Genomic DNA, 14,497 nt, shown 5'->3' on the forward strand with positions numbered 1-14,497 from the left:
TGTTTGTTTAGAATTGTGTAATAACACTGAGTTGAATAGTGAGGAATTCATTTGTTAAATTAATCAGTGTAAACTAAACAGCAAAGCTATCATGAACTGGGTGGGCCTGATCTGTAAATGGACTTTGAATTCCAGTCAGCTGTGCTTTTAATCATCTGTGCACAAATGAGCTGAAGACTTACAATTAGCCAAGAAATAACCTTGAATAGAGTTAACAGTGGTTCCCTTCTCCCTATCCCCACCACATGGATAAAAAGGACTCTTTGCTGTGCAAACTTCCCTGGGAATAAACCCTTCTGAGCACAGTAGAACTTTATGCATAGGATTGCACTCTAAGAATGGGAAGGGAGGAAAGGAGATTTCAAATATGGGGAATTTAGGGTCTACCAAAAATGTTTGCAAGTTGAATAAGCAGCAAAATCTTTGCATGAAAATGCCCCAAAGGGCCTCTCTTTGCTATTATTTTGCTAGTCTGATAGCAAGCATGACCTCTCCCACATGAAAACCTGTTGCACCTGATTGAGGGCTAATTCACACACCCCCAGCAACCAGGCGAGATGACCGTGGGGTGGGGTGGGGTGGGGTGGGGTGGAGAGGAGAGGAGAGGAGAGGAGAGGAGAGGAGAGGAGAGGAGAAATTCAGTGATTTCATTTATGGCACAGTCCATCCTGATCCCCCAGGATACCTGTCAAGTAGAAGGTCAATTTTCAATAATGATAACGATAATGATTTATTACTTGTACCCCACTCATCTGGCTGGGCCTCCCCAGCCACTCTGGGTGACTTCCAGCAGAGTATTAAAAACACAATAAAACATCAAACATTAAAAACTTCCCTAAAGAGGGCTGCCTTCAGATGTCTTCAAAAAACCAGATAGTTGTTTATTTCCTTGACATCTGAAGGAGGGCGTTCCACAGGACGGGAGCCACTATGGAGAAGGCCCTCCTCTGCCTGGTTCCCTGTAACCTCACATCTCACAGTGAGGGAACCGTCAGAAGGCCCTCGGAGCTGGACCTCAGCGTCCAGGCAGAATAATGGGGGTGGAGACGAGGCTGTTTAGGGCTTTAAAGATCAGCACCAACACTTTGAATTGTGCTCGGAAAAGTAGTGGGAGCCAATGTAGGTCTTTCAGGACCGGTGTTATATGGTCTCAGTCAGAGGTGTAGGAAACCGCTCCAGCACCCAGAGCGGTAAGCACATCATGCACCCAGGGGTGGGGCGTCGCTACGTAGCACGCATGCTCAGCGTCGCTACATAGCGATGGTGTGCACGCACGCTACGTAGCGGGTTGTGGTGGCGTAACCGGCACACTGCAGGATGCATCATGTGCAGTCATAAAGGAGGAGTTCTCCGCACAGGAAGGGAACATCCATTCTCTGTTCGCACAATTGATATTGCCAGTGTGAAATGATTCTGTAAAGTAGCCTTCCCTAACCTGGTGCCCTCCACATGCTTCAGAGTACACGAACCCAAAACCATTCGAGGGCACCAGGTTAGGGAAGACTGACTTAAGAACACTCAACAAGCTGCTTCCTTTGCCTTTTTGGTTTGCAAAAAGATGGTGGCTCCCACCATTGTTCTTTTGCAAAACACTTTCATTGCTCTTTTGCTGCATATCTAAACAGTGTGTTTCTCACACTCCCTGATTCATTATTGTGGTGTGGTATGAAAAATGCCTGTCTCCATGAAGTACAGCAATGCAGTTCATTGAGCAAGGTGACTCATTGGCTGAAAATCTGGAGACAGATCTTCAGACAATAAAGCAACTAATTTCCGTGCATAAATGTGTGGCTGGAACTCAGGTGACTGACTGAATGGGCATATCATATCATTAGGTGCAGAATGACAAGTGTGGACTTCTCATGCCTTCCAAGAAATGCTTACCGGTAATTATTCAGACTCCTTACCACATTCACGTGTTGTTCAGCTTTTTAACCTACTTATATTAACTTCCTTTTCTAACGCTTTCATTACTCTTTTTTGAAATTGTGCTCTCATGTACAAAGCAATCACTCATTTTGCTAAGGGATTCAGGTAGGTAGCCGTGTTGGTCTGATGTAGTATGCGCGCGTGCACACACACACACACACACACACACACACAATCTATCTATCTATTTATCTATCATATTAAAATAAATGTCCAGTAGCACCTTAGAGACCAAGAGACCAGCTAAGTTTGTTCTTGGTATAAGCTTTTGTGTGCATCCACACTTCTTCAGATACCTGAAGAATATCTGAAGACAATTTTTGCTAAGCGAGTTAGGGCATGATGCTTATGTCTTATATAAGCTTATGTACTTACCGGTATATAATCCCTGTACCTCTCTGAGTGCCAGCATTGGAACCCAGCATCCTCAGGATGAAGACCCAGGTTCCCAATATAGTCTACTCTTAGTACCTGTCCTGAGCTCTGAGCAGCACCGGCAACTGGGTCTGGTTGAAATTTAATTTCTCACAGTATTCCTGATAACACTAAGTCAATAGCATTGTGGGAAATTTAAATGGGGAAACATTTAAATGTTTCTTTCTTTCTTTCTTTCTTTCTTTCTTTCTTTCTTTCTTTCTTTCTTTCTTTCTTTCTTTCTTTCTTTCTTTCTTTCTTTCTTTCTTTCTTTCTTTCCTTCCTTCCTTCCTTCCTTCCTTCCTTCCTTCCTTCCTTCCTTCCTTCCTTCCTTCCTTCCTTCCTTCCTTCTTTCTTCTCTCTCTCTCTCCCCCTCCCCCTTTCTTTTTTCTTTGGAAAAATATGGCCAGGGCCTTTATTAAGGACCAGAGATTATATACACATGAGGATGGCAAATGGTTGGTGGAGGCCCCTGGGTGAGTGGGAAATGCTGGTCTCCCAGGGTGGTGAAAGACTGGGAGGAGACATGAAAGATCCCAGGTGAGAACTGCGATGGTAAGGACCAATAATTACTTTTAAGAGAGGGGGTGTATTCTACTTATTCCATTGGTATTTTTTGTAGCTGGTAGTTTATTGTACAGTATTATGAAAAACTTTAATAAAAATCTCATTATATTAAAAAAATGTTTTTTAAAAAATGGGGCTAGATGCAGTTTTGTGGCACTGGACACAACATTGTTTGGAGTGCTGTTGCCAAACCTGCTATTTGTTGACTGCCACTGCTGCTAGAGCCACTGTCCAAGACAGAGTCCCACAAGGGCCGCATGATAGTGGCAGAAGGTGAAGAAGTCGGTGGAGCTATCAAGGCACTAGATTAAAAACAGTCAAAGGCAACTATGGGGTGAGGTGCTCATTTCGCTTTTCAGGCCGAGGGAGCTGCCGTTTGTCCACAGACAGCTTTCTGGGTCATGTGGCCAGCATGACTTAACTGCTTCTGGCTCAAGTGCCAGAGCTCACGGAAACACTGTTTACCGTCCTGCCACAGAGGTACGTATTTATCTACTTGCACTGGTGTGCTTTCGAACTGCTAGATTGGCAGAAGCTGGGACAGACAGAGCAAAGGGAGCTCACCCTGTTGTGCAGATTCGAACCTCCAACCTTCCGATCAGCAAGCCCAAGCTCAGTGGTTCAGACCACAGCGCCACCCACTCCCCAATATATACTGATTTCCTATGGATTTGAATGAGGGGAACACAACAGGGAACAAGATATCATTGCCAAAGATTTACTGATATCGAACATCGTTATACTGCCCTTCAGCCCTGGCAGTTTACACCTGAAATCTAAAAATAATAAAATAAACCAGAATAACACAAGAGGATGATAAAATATATGCCGTTTCTCTATTTTTAAGAAAATTAATTCAAGGAAGTTTACAGTTCCGATAAAAATACACAACAGGTCATAAAGCAAAAAGAAATAAATTCATCATAAAAATAACTATGATTGGGGGTATGCTTGCTCAAAAGTAAATCTCTCATTTAAATGAGCCTTCATGCCAGATAGTTGGGCATAGGGCTACTGGATAAAATTATGGGTTGCGTCCAACTAAATATTATTCAGAGCTGATTCGTTTAAATTAATACACCTAAATTAGTCATGCCCATTCATTTCCATGGGCCTACTTTGAGTAGGACTAACAATGGACACAATTATAAGGTTTTTTAAAAAAAGTTTTTGGAAGAGACTTACCAGTAGATAAGGGTTTTTTTAAAAAATTATTATTAGTACTGTGTAACTGCAGCTTATTTAATCAGGACTCTTTAAGAATGTGTAATGTAACCTTACTGCTAGCATTGCTGATCTCCTCCTTAATTCTTTCCCCTTGGTGGGCTGTTTGGATTATTTATTTCGTAGCCTTTTTTGGGGGGGGGGGGGTTTGTCACATTTGTTTCTATGCTAGCTTGACTCTGAAGGAGGAAGTGCAAAGCAAAGAAGACCCGTAAAATTAAGTAGGCTTAATGAACGTCTGTAAAGCCAGTCAACTGCCATCAGCACCTTGTCTGTCACTCACTGTAGGAAGTGGGAGATATGTTAAAAACAACAGTGAAATTTCCTCTTTTCCCTTTCGTGGCCTCCAAGCTACCTAGAGGAAATCTCAAGGCCAAGTCGATTAGTGACATCTTAAGGCCAAGACCAGAACTGGCAGGGCAGTTTGATTTATCAGACCAGGGAGGCAATCCCCAAACACACTTATTTGGGAATAAGGGACACCAGCTTGGATGCCTCAAAAAGAGGATTTCACCAGATTCATGGAGGATAAGGCTAGTAGTGGATACTACTAGCCATCATGGTGACGATCCGCTTCCAGTCAGGCCAGTCAGGCCAGTCTGTGGTGGACTAGACAGCCTTTAGCTCTGACCCAGTAATGATCTTCTTATATTCTCCAACCTGGTGCCTTCCAGATATTTTGGACCACGATTCCCAATCCCATCAGCCCTGGCCAGGATATCCAATGGTCAGATACAACAAAAGCTTTGGAGGGCCGGGGCAGGGAACCCATCTGGAGGCTCACATTTGCACTCTACAGGGTCCAGACAGAAACTGACCACCTCCTTTGCTGCTTTCGAGAACTAGGTATAAGTACAACAGACACAACAGAGGTCTACAACAGGGGTCAGCAACCTTTTTCAGCCGTGGGCCGCTCCACCGTCCCTCAGACCATGTGGTGGGCCGGTATATTTTTTTTTTGGGGGGGGGGTGGATGAATGAATTCCTATGCTCCACAAATAACCCAGAGATGCATTTTAAATAAAAGCACACATTCTACTCATGTAAAAACACCAGGCAGGCCCCACAAATAACCCAGAGATCAATTTTAAATAAAAGGACACATTCTACTCATTTAAAAACACAGATTCCCGGACCGTCCGTGGGCCAGATTGAGAAGGCGATTGGGCTGCATCCGGCCCACAGGCCTTAGGTTGCCTACCCCTGGTCTACAACATTTGTGAGAGTTTTCAAAGTCCATTTTTCTCCCTCCCTCTCAAACCATTACAAACTGAGGTCATTCCGTGAAGCTGACCCGCTTGCTGGTTCAAAACAAAACAAAACAAAAATATTCCTTCCAGTAGCACCTTAGAGACCAACTAAGTTTGTTCTTGGTATGAGCTTTTGTGTGCATGCACACGAAAGCTCATACCAAGAACAAACTTAGTTGGTCTCTAAGGTGCTACTGGAAGGAATTTTTTATTTTATTTTGTTTTGACTATGGCAGACCAACACGGCTACCTACCTGTTGCTGGTTCAGGACAGACAAAAGGAATGCATAAGTGCAGCTTACCACAAGATGGGGTGACACCTCTTATACAGCTTTGGGACCAGGAGACCGAAAAAACTGGTGCATCCTTAACTGATAATGGCATACTGCAGGAGAGGGCATCTCACAGTGACCATCTTGTCAGGTCTATTCTGCAGAACGTCAGAATCAGGCACCTGCCTTTTGGATATCCCCCATTATCTATAAGATAGATCAGTGGTGGTCAACCTTTTGGAGACCGAGTGCCCAAACTGCAACTCAAAACCTACTGATTTATCACAAAGTGCCAACACGGCAATTTAATATGTGATAATAATTCTTCTTGTTGTTTAGTCGTTTAGTTGTGTCTGACTCTTCATGACCCCATGGACCAGAGCACGCCAGGCACGCCTGTCTTCCACTCCCTCCCGCAGTTTGGTCAAACTCATGTTGGTGGCTTCGAAAACACTGTCCAACCATCTCGTCCTCTGTCGTCCCCTTCTCCTTGTGCCCTCCATCTTTCCCAACATCAGGGTCTTTTCCAGGGAGTCTTCTCTTCTCATGAGGTGGCCAAAGGATTGGAGCCTCAGCTTCAGGATCTGTACTTCCAGTGAGCACTCAGGGCTGATTTCCTTCAGAATGGATAGATTTGATTTTCTTGCAGTTCATGGGACAATTAAGAGTCTCATCCAGCACCATAATTCAAAAGCATCACAATAATTAATATACCATAATAAAATGAGTGGGGGGCTGCTGCCTTGAGTTGTTGAGCTTTTTGGGGGGCATCGCCCAGAGTCTTTTTTTGTGGGGGGCTTGGATCACAGTTGGATCAAGGACCTACATTGGCTCCCAGTACATTTCCGGGCACAATTCAAAGTCTTGGTGTTGACCTTTAAAGCCCTAAACGGCCCCGGCCCAGTATACCTGAAGGAGCGTCTCCACCCCCATCGTTCTGCTCGGACACTGAGGTCCAGCTCTGAGGGCCTTCTGGCAGTTCCCTCACTGCGAGAAGCAAAGCTACAGGGAACCAGGCAGAGGGCCTTCTCGGTAGTGGCACCCGCCCTGTGGAACGCCCTCCCATCAGATGTCAAAGAGATAAACAACTACCTGACATTTAGAAGACATCTGAAGGCAGCCCCGTTTTGGGAAGTTTTTAATGTGTGACATTTTAATGTATTTTTAATCTTTGTTGGAAGCCGCCCAGAGTGGCTGGAGAAACCCAGCCAGATGGGCGGGGCACAAATAATAAATTGTTGTTGTTGTTGTTTGGGGGAGAAAAACACAAGCATTATAAACACTTCCTCTGGCGCGCAGAGCAGAAACAATACAGTCTCAAGGATCGCAGGCAGCAACCAATCAACAAAAACCCTTGACAAAGCCACCAATTACACAAACTACAGCCTGCTGGCTGCAAAAAATCCCACCAATCACTGGGGGGGGGGGAGGAATACAGCTGCTTTGCGGAGATAAACTTCCTCTGAGCTACTGCCGGCGGGGTGGGAGCAGTTTACCCACGAAGAGGCATGGGGGGAAGCTGCTGCCCAATTTGAAAACCCCAAACAATGGCACTGCTGGCGTGATGGCGCGTGCCAACAGAGAGGGCTCTGCGTGCCCACGCTGGCACCCGTACCATAGGTTCGCCACCACTGTGATACAGTAGATACATTCTCTACTGCCTTTTCAGCATCTGTTTAAGACTTTCCCCTTTAAACAAGTCTTCTAAGTGGAGATTTTTTAAATCCCATTTGGCATCTGTATTGGATTTGATATGTTCTCATAATGTAATGGCGAAAATTTTATATATGTGTGTGTGTGTGTGTGTGTGCAGTTGTTTTATATATCTTTCAGTTGTATTGCACACTTGTGATACTTTAGAGGAAGCAATTCATAAATGAACAAAATAATTGTAATTGTTGTTGTTCAGTCGTTCAGTCGTGTCCGACTCTTCGTGACCCCATGGACCAGAGCATGCCAGGCACGCCTATCCTTCATTGTAATAGTAGCAACAATTATAATAAAAAAATAATAATTCTATATAACAGAACAAACATTAGCCACTAAACTCCGAAGACAAGATGAATTTGGAGTCGACAGTATACCTATTATTGCCACGACAGAGCTCTAGTTTAAGACACATTATGCATTTCATTTTCAGATGCCATGGACAAAATGGAATGGTTGACCAGTTGACTGCTATTGAGTTTTCAGAGGTGCTGAGCTGGGCATTTTGGGAAAAGAATGTCCGAATTCAACAAGGAAGTCTCTGCTTAATACAATGAGACATGAACAAGCCTTTGCGGCCATGCAGGTAGCCCTTTTACATGAGCAAGCCAGGAAGTCTTAAAATACTTAACAGTTTCCTTTCCTGGACAAACTGGGAAACTTCAGAACAAGCCAAGATATAATACCATGCTTTGGGGAAGGTTTAAAAATATCTCAACTTGTTCCAAAGCTGTTAGCCATAGTTCCCTTATTTGAACCTGACGGGAAGCTGTAGTTATGGGAAAGCTTCCTGGTTTGCATGTTCCCACTATAAATGAGCAAAGGGTCTGTGCACACACAAAAAGCTATTCTGCATCTCGGTTTATTAAGCCGAGATAAGAGAGCCCAGACTGTCCCAATGTTATACTACTTGATGGAACTTTGGCCTGATTTTGTATGTCAGTCTTTAGTTACATTCGTATGCCATGATGCAGACAGGGAAAAAATTATTATACATCTTCTTCAAGCAACTGATAGCCTGAGCCTCGCTCCACACCACTGTGTTGGTGTTCTTCTGATACCTGGAGAGGGAGGGCCAAACTCCATGTGACTTTAAACATTGAGTTCTCTCCTTGAGTGCAAGTTTTCTTCCTATAAATTGCCAAGCGGGGAGCCAGATCCTTGCAAGAGTGATTGGGGGGAGATGACTTTAACCCTTTAGGTATTGTGGTAGGGTTTTGATCTAAAGTGGACCCCCTGACCTGGCAATTTGTGAATTAAAAAATGCACTACACAGTTAAGGTCACAAGTAGTTTGGGCTGGAGTGTAGCCTCTGTAAAAGAGATATGGATTATAGATTTTAGGAATGATTAATTCTTAGCCCTTTAGGAGAAGATTGTCTCACCATATATTATGGTGAGTTCTTTTTGGGGTGGGCAGGGGATTTTAATTAGACTACAAGCTCTGAAGAAGCTGTTGAGAATTAGAGAATCAGTTCCCTTATTTTTACATCAGTTTCTCTCCCCCCCACCTCAAATCATTAGTCTGCCAAGGCTTGCGGGATTTACATATGAATGTCAAAAGTGAACTGTCCACAAAATGGCCATAGAAGCTATTAGCACAGAAAGATAATCAATGGGGAAATTGTTCCTTACAGTGCATTTTTCATGCAGAGTCATCACCAGAAAGCAATTTTACTGCCATATGTGTATGTATGTATGTGTGTGTGTGTATATATATATATATATATATATATATATATATATATATATATATATATGGAAAAAGATCATGAATATCACACCCCAGTTGAACACTGTTGCCATATCTCCTTGGATTTTACAACATGGATGAAAAAGTGATATTGTGCATTTCTAATGTGATGGCAGTGGGGTATATACAAATACTCTGCTTTAACTTGGATCCAGTTGTAAAAAAATGCCATTTGGATGAATAAAAGTAGATTGCTTACCTGTAACCATGGGTCTTGAGAGTGGTAAACTGCGGTGGCACGACACACCCTCCTTCCCCACTGCAGATGGCGGTGACCTGCTGCTCTGGAGCTTCCTTATAAAACCTGTTTATAAACCCTGAGGAACTAAACGGGAAGATGGAGGCTATGCCATGTGCACACTGAGGGATGGTGGCAAATTTCCTACCGAACTGCCCAGCAGGTGTTTATGCGTGACAGGGCCTTCTTAGTGGTGGTTCTCCATTTGTGGCATGTCCTTGAAAGTATTACCTATGTGGGACTTCCGATTTTGCCGCCACCGTGAACGGACGCGCTCCGCAAAAGCTGCAGGCTGGAGCGTTCGCTTTGGAGGTTTTTTGGGGCATTGCGAGGGCTGCGCGACCCCGAAAAAGGCTTGAGGGGGTGACCCTCAGCCGAAGGATCCAGCGGCGCCAGATGAGAACCCCGAATTCTCTGGTTTAACGGCGAGAGAGCGGAGGACTCGGCGCGAGGATTAAAGCACCTCCTGGCGAAAAAGCCCCGGATTTCGGAACGGCGAAAGAGCGGTAAAATTTCCAACTTTTTACCACCCCTAGAATGCAGCATCTTTGATAAACTACAGCCCCCCTCCCCAGTGAAGTTATGACTGTTTAACATGGCAGCATAGTGCTTTGTTTGGTACCGCTAGAGCAATAGTCGTGGGTCAGAGTTATATTATTGTGCATAATGAGGAGTAACAGAATATGTCCTATGATTTAAAAAAATGAGAGTCCCGCTTGTTGCTAGTCCTCTGTTTCCGATGTGCAGGCATGAGAACTTTGGCTTATGTAGCCAAAATGGCATCACCCACAGAAAAGGCAGGGATCAGTAGATTGGGGGTGTGTGGCATCAATATTTACAGAAGTATAAAGATGATATACAGGTATAATCTAAGATGTGGGGTGCGGAAGATGACCCCACAAAACCGTCCACTGAAGACCGAGCAGTGCGCATGGTCTGTGACTACAGAATGATGGCTGATGGTTCAGGAAAAAGAAATGGAAAAATTGGTGGGAGGGTATATAAAAGCATGGAGGAAGGTGAAGATTTGCTACTAGTCCATGCTCAAACCCCGACTGTTGGGACAATAACTCAATAACTTCAAAAACAGTAAAGCACAATTCTGATACAGTACACACACACACACACGTGTGTATCTATCTATCATCTATCTATCTATCTACACACACATACATACACTGTAGTCCGTGTCTGATGGATGCTTCTTTACACCTGTCCAGGTTTTGCTCTTTAAAACCAGTGGCAGAACCTCCATTGGTTTGAGAGGGACTAGACGACAGCCAGAGAATTACTCTGCTTTGGATTGTGAGCTTTCATCAGCCTAGAAAGCAAAATCCCCACAAACGGCGCCTTTAAACACAACACACCGCTGTGGTGCAGAGAGCAGCGCTTGAGTTACCAGCTTTTTCATTTTCACGGAGGTTATCTTTCCTGTTTATCTGATAGAACTATACAAAAACCCCGCGTTACAGGTTAGCCATCACAATGACATAAATATACTGGTTTCCTACTATTGAACAAACTCAATACCTCTTGCTCTGAGAAAGTGAAAAGGCAGAAAATGCGGTTAGAGAACCTAATTGTGGCGCTAGGTTCCTGTGTGGGAGTGCACTGCTCTCGCAGCAACGCAAAAGGCACATTTGTGGATGCAAATACATACGTATAGGGTTCTGGCTCCTTAGTGCTTTGTTTTCAACTACTCTGAATGGGTGGCATCATGCCTAGTGCTGTCTTTTTCACCTGCAATCTCCCATGTGGATTAGCAGGACATGCTGAAAATGCAGAGATTCCATACTGGCACCTTAGTTCTGCAGGGATCACCAACGTAGATCTTTATTCCCTTGTTCCTGACACAGCTCTTCACTCACCCCTTGTTCCTTGGCCACCGGGAAGGCCCTGTGCTGTGGCTTGCCTTAAATGCCAAAATGTATTGGGCCAGCCCTGATGCTTGGTTGCAGGGAGTATATCTCTAGTGCCCATGACTATTTTTCTAGCTTACAAAAAGTTGGCAACTCCTGTACTGTGTGGCCCTGCCGCTGGTTTAGTTTCTACAGCATGTCAGAATAGTGAGACAGCGAGGCAGAGATAGGAAGAATTAATCGTTTTAGATGTCAGAAATGATTAATGCTTTGCTCTTTAGAGGGAGATACATTCAGGATGTAAGCATTTTACTTTTTTACTACAGTAAGCTCTGAGGGAGTTGTTGGGAGTTATGCAAGATGTACCCTTGTTATGTGTATGTGCAAATGCACGCTGTGATTAAACCTTTAGAGGGGCACCATGTTCAATGACAAATTCAATTTTCATCAGTTCCAATCCTGCATCGTTTACTCATCAACGCTTTGCTACACTTTTGTTGAAAGACTCATCCAAAAGAAACAGAGACTTCATGTTTACACATGAGAATTTAAGAAGAGCCTGCTGGATTCAGGCCAATGGCAGCCCATCTAGTCCAGCATCCTCCTCTCACAGTGGCCAACCAGATGCCTGTGGGAAGCCTCCAAGTTGGACATGAACACAGACAGCAGCCCTCTTCCCACCTGTAAAGGCCAGAAATTCAGAGACATGCTACCTTCCACAGCTCTGTTGGCTGCAAGCAGCACCTGTGAAGACAAACCTATCCTTAAAGAAGCACACTTCAGCTCAGACCTCAGCTTGAGTTCTAGCACCACCTATGGATGACATAAAATAAATCCCGACTGCTTTTCTCCCAATGCACAAAATAAGGCGGAATGGGGTGCTTTCCCCTTCCCCGGCAATCCGCTGCAATTATCCCTTGGAAACGGAAGCTTGTTAATATCAGAAAGCAGATTGCTGGCTCAAATTCTTTCAGCAAAATGGCGCAATGTGGGCTAATGCAACATGATCCTCCAAGCCCAACACAGCAAACCTCTGGTGGGCTGCACTGCATGGCTGGCTGCGCTCAGTGGGTCACACGTTGTGCAGGTGTGATCTTGTTAATTAGAACCCCCAAATTTTGCACTGGCTGCAGCTGCTTTTATTGAAAGTTGCGGAAATGGGAATGACCTCTGCTTCAGGGTTTGTTTTTTGTTTGGCATTTACCTGTCCTTATAGTTAGGAAAACACATGATGAAATGCGCTCATTACTGCCAAACTGCCCCACCGAGTTTGTACGGCATTGAGATAAGATGTTCTCCCCAATGGCTGGCGACAAGAGAGTATGCATGGCATGCCTGAAATAAGTGAGCTTATTGCACTGAAACCTGCAAATCGCAAATATAGCTTGACTTGTGCGCAGAACGTAGCTGCCCCAGCCACGCTGCTGTTTGGCTGCAGGGGGGGACAGCACACAATTCCAGTTTATGCTGTGGTTCTAGAGCTGTTCCTTTGGGTTCCAGTACAAAATATCTGATATTCAAAAAGGAGTCAACCGGCTTTTGCTTTGAACAGAATCCCCAGGTCATGTCATCTACTTTTATTGTTCAGCTCCTATATCTTCAACAGGACCAAGGGAGGTTTTCCTTACCGCTTTCCAATCTTTTAGTGTAGTGGCACCTAAACTTTGGAACTTCCTGACATCAGACAGACCCCTTTGCAATGCACGGTTGACGCCTGCTTAGAACATTTTCGTTTGGGCAGGCCTATCCAGGCATGAAGAAGTCACGTGTATTTTCCTCTTTTTTAGTTACTGTTGTTTTTAACCATTTGTTGAATATTTCCAAATATTTAACTTTTTTAAAATGTTATATATATTTTTTTGTAAACCGCTTAGGTTTTTTTACAATCAAGTGGTATATAAATTTTGTTTATTTATCTATTCCAGCGATGGCTGGGACCCAGACAGAAAGGTCAACCCCCCCCCCCGATCCTCTCTACTGAGTTCTAGGATGGCAACACTGAGACTGACAAGGAAGCTGACAGACAGTGCTGGATTGGCTGTAAGGAAGAAGGCTGGCTGGATGCAGATCCAGTGCTTTTGCAGCAGTGCGTCTTTCTGCCTACAGGACTAGCATCTTCTGCCTATTTCCATGCACATCAAGCTACCATCAAAGATGCAGAAACACCAGCCAGTAAAAAAACTAAAGTGTTGGACCTCCCCTCTCAAACCCTGTTTTTCGACTGAACCCTGCAGTCTCAGATTACTTAGTCCTAACAAAATCTCTGCATAATTGCAATTACAGTGCAGTACAATTCGGCACAGGATTACAGTCCAAGGCGGTGCAATTATTTCAAAATATATTATATTTACTTCGAACATGATTGTGGAAAGCCTGGGAAATGAAAGCCAATGCGGAACTAGAAGAAAAACAACAACACACTCTTCCCTGTAATTCATTGGGTTACAAGCATCGTGACTGGAGCTGGCCGTGAAGCTGGAAGATAATTTCAGTGCAACTTCTTTTGCTATATGTATTTTAAGGCTGCAACCTTCAAATGGGGCAAGATGTGTAGGAGGGAGAGTATTTGCTACCAAGCAGCTGTGAAATATTGTGCCGTGCACCAAACGAACAATCTAGCGCAGGAACGGGCAAGAGATGAACCGTAATGAATACTGCAGCTCACTGGGTGGCACCTGTTTGTAGAATCTCATACTTTCTCCGCTCCCTGGTCTCAAAAGCATAACCATCACTAAGCCTGTTAAAACACGCACGCAATACAGTGGTACCTCGGTTCTCGAATGTAATCCGTCCCGGAAGACCGTTCGAGTTCCGAAACGTTAGAAAACCGAGGCGCAAAGGGCTGTCGGCAAACTCAATTGAGAAAATTCAAAAACACACTGCAGGATACTTCTTTGAAGTCTCTCAGCCTCAGTCCCGGGGCAGGATCCTCTGTGCGTGATTGCCACATACTAGAAATGCCAGCTTTTGCCACACAGAGAACCTTTGCCTCATGTTGGAGAAGCTTCTTCTTCTTCGGCGATCCCTTGTAGCCAAGTAAGATTCTCTTCCTTAAACACGTTTTGACCGTGGAGGCCAATTCTGGATCCACACACATCCTTCCACAGTGGGGACAGAATCATCATCGCTTCTATGGAGCCACAACTGGAGGCTGCAACCAGTTTTCTGGACTTCATGAACCGTTTGCCAAGAAGGACACGTGATGCATGCACATCCCTTCCTGAAGCAAATCATGTTCCAGATTGGGTGCATATTCTTGGCTGGAGAGCCTCCTCAGCACCGAAA

Source organism: Lacerta agilis, chromosome 6 (genome assembly GCF_009819535.1).
Source record: "Lacerta agilis isolate rLacAgi1 chromosome 6, rLacAgi1.pri, whole genome shotgun sequence".
NCBI lineage: Eukaryota > Metazoa > Chordata > Lepidosauria > Squamata > Lacertidae > Lacerta > Lacerta agilis.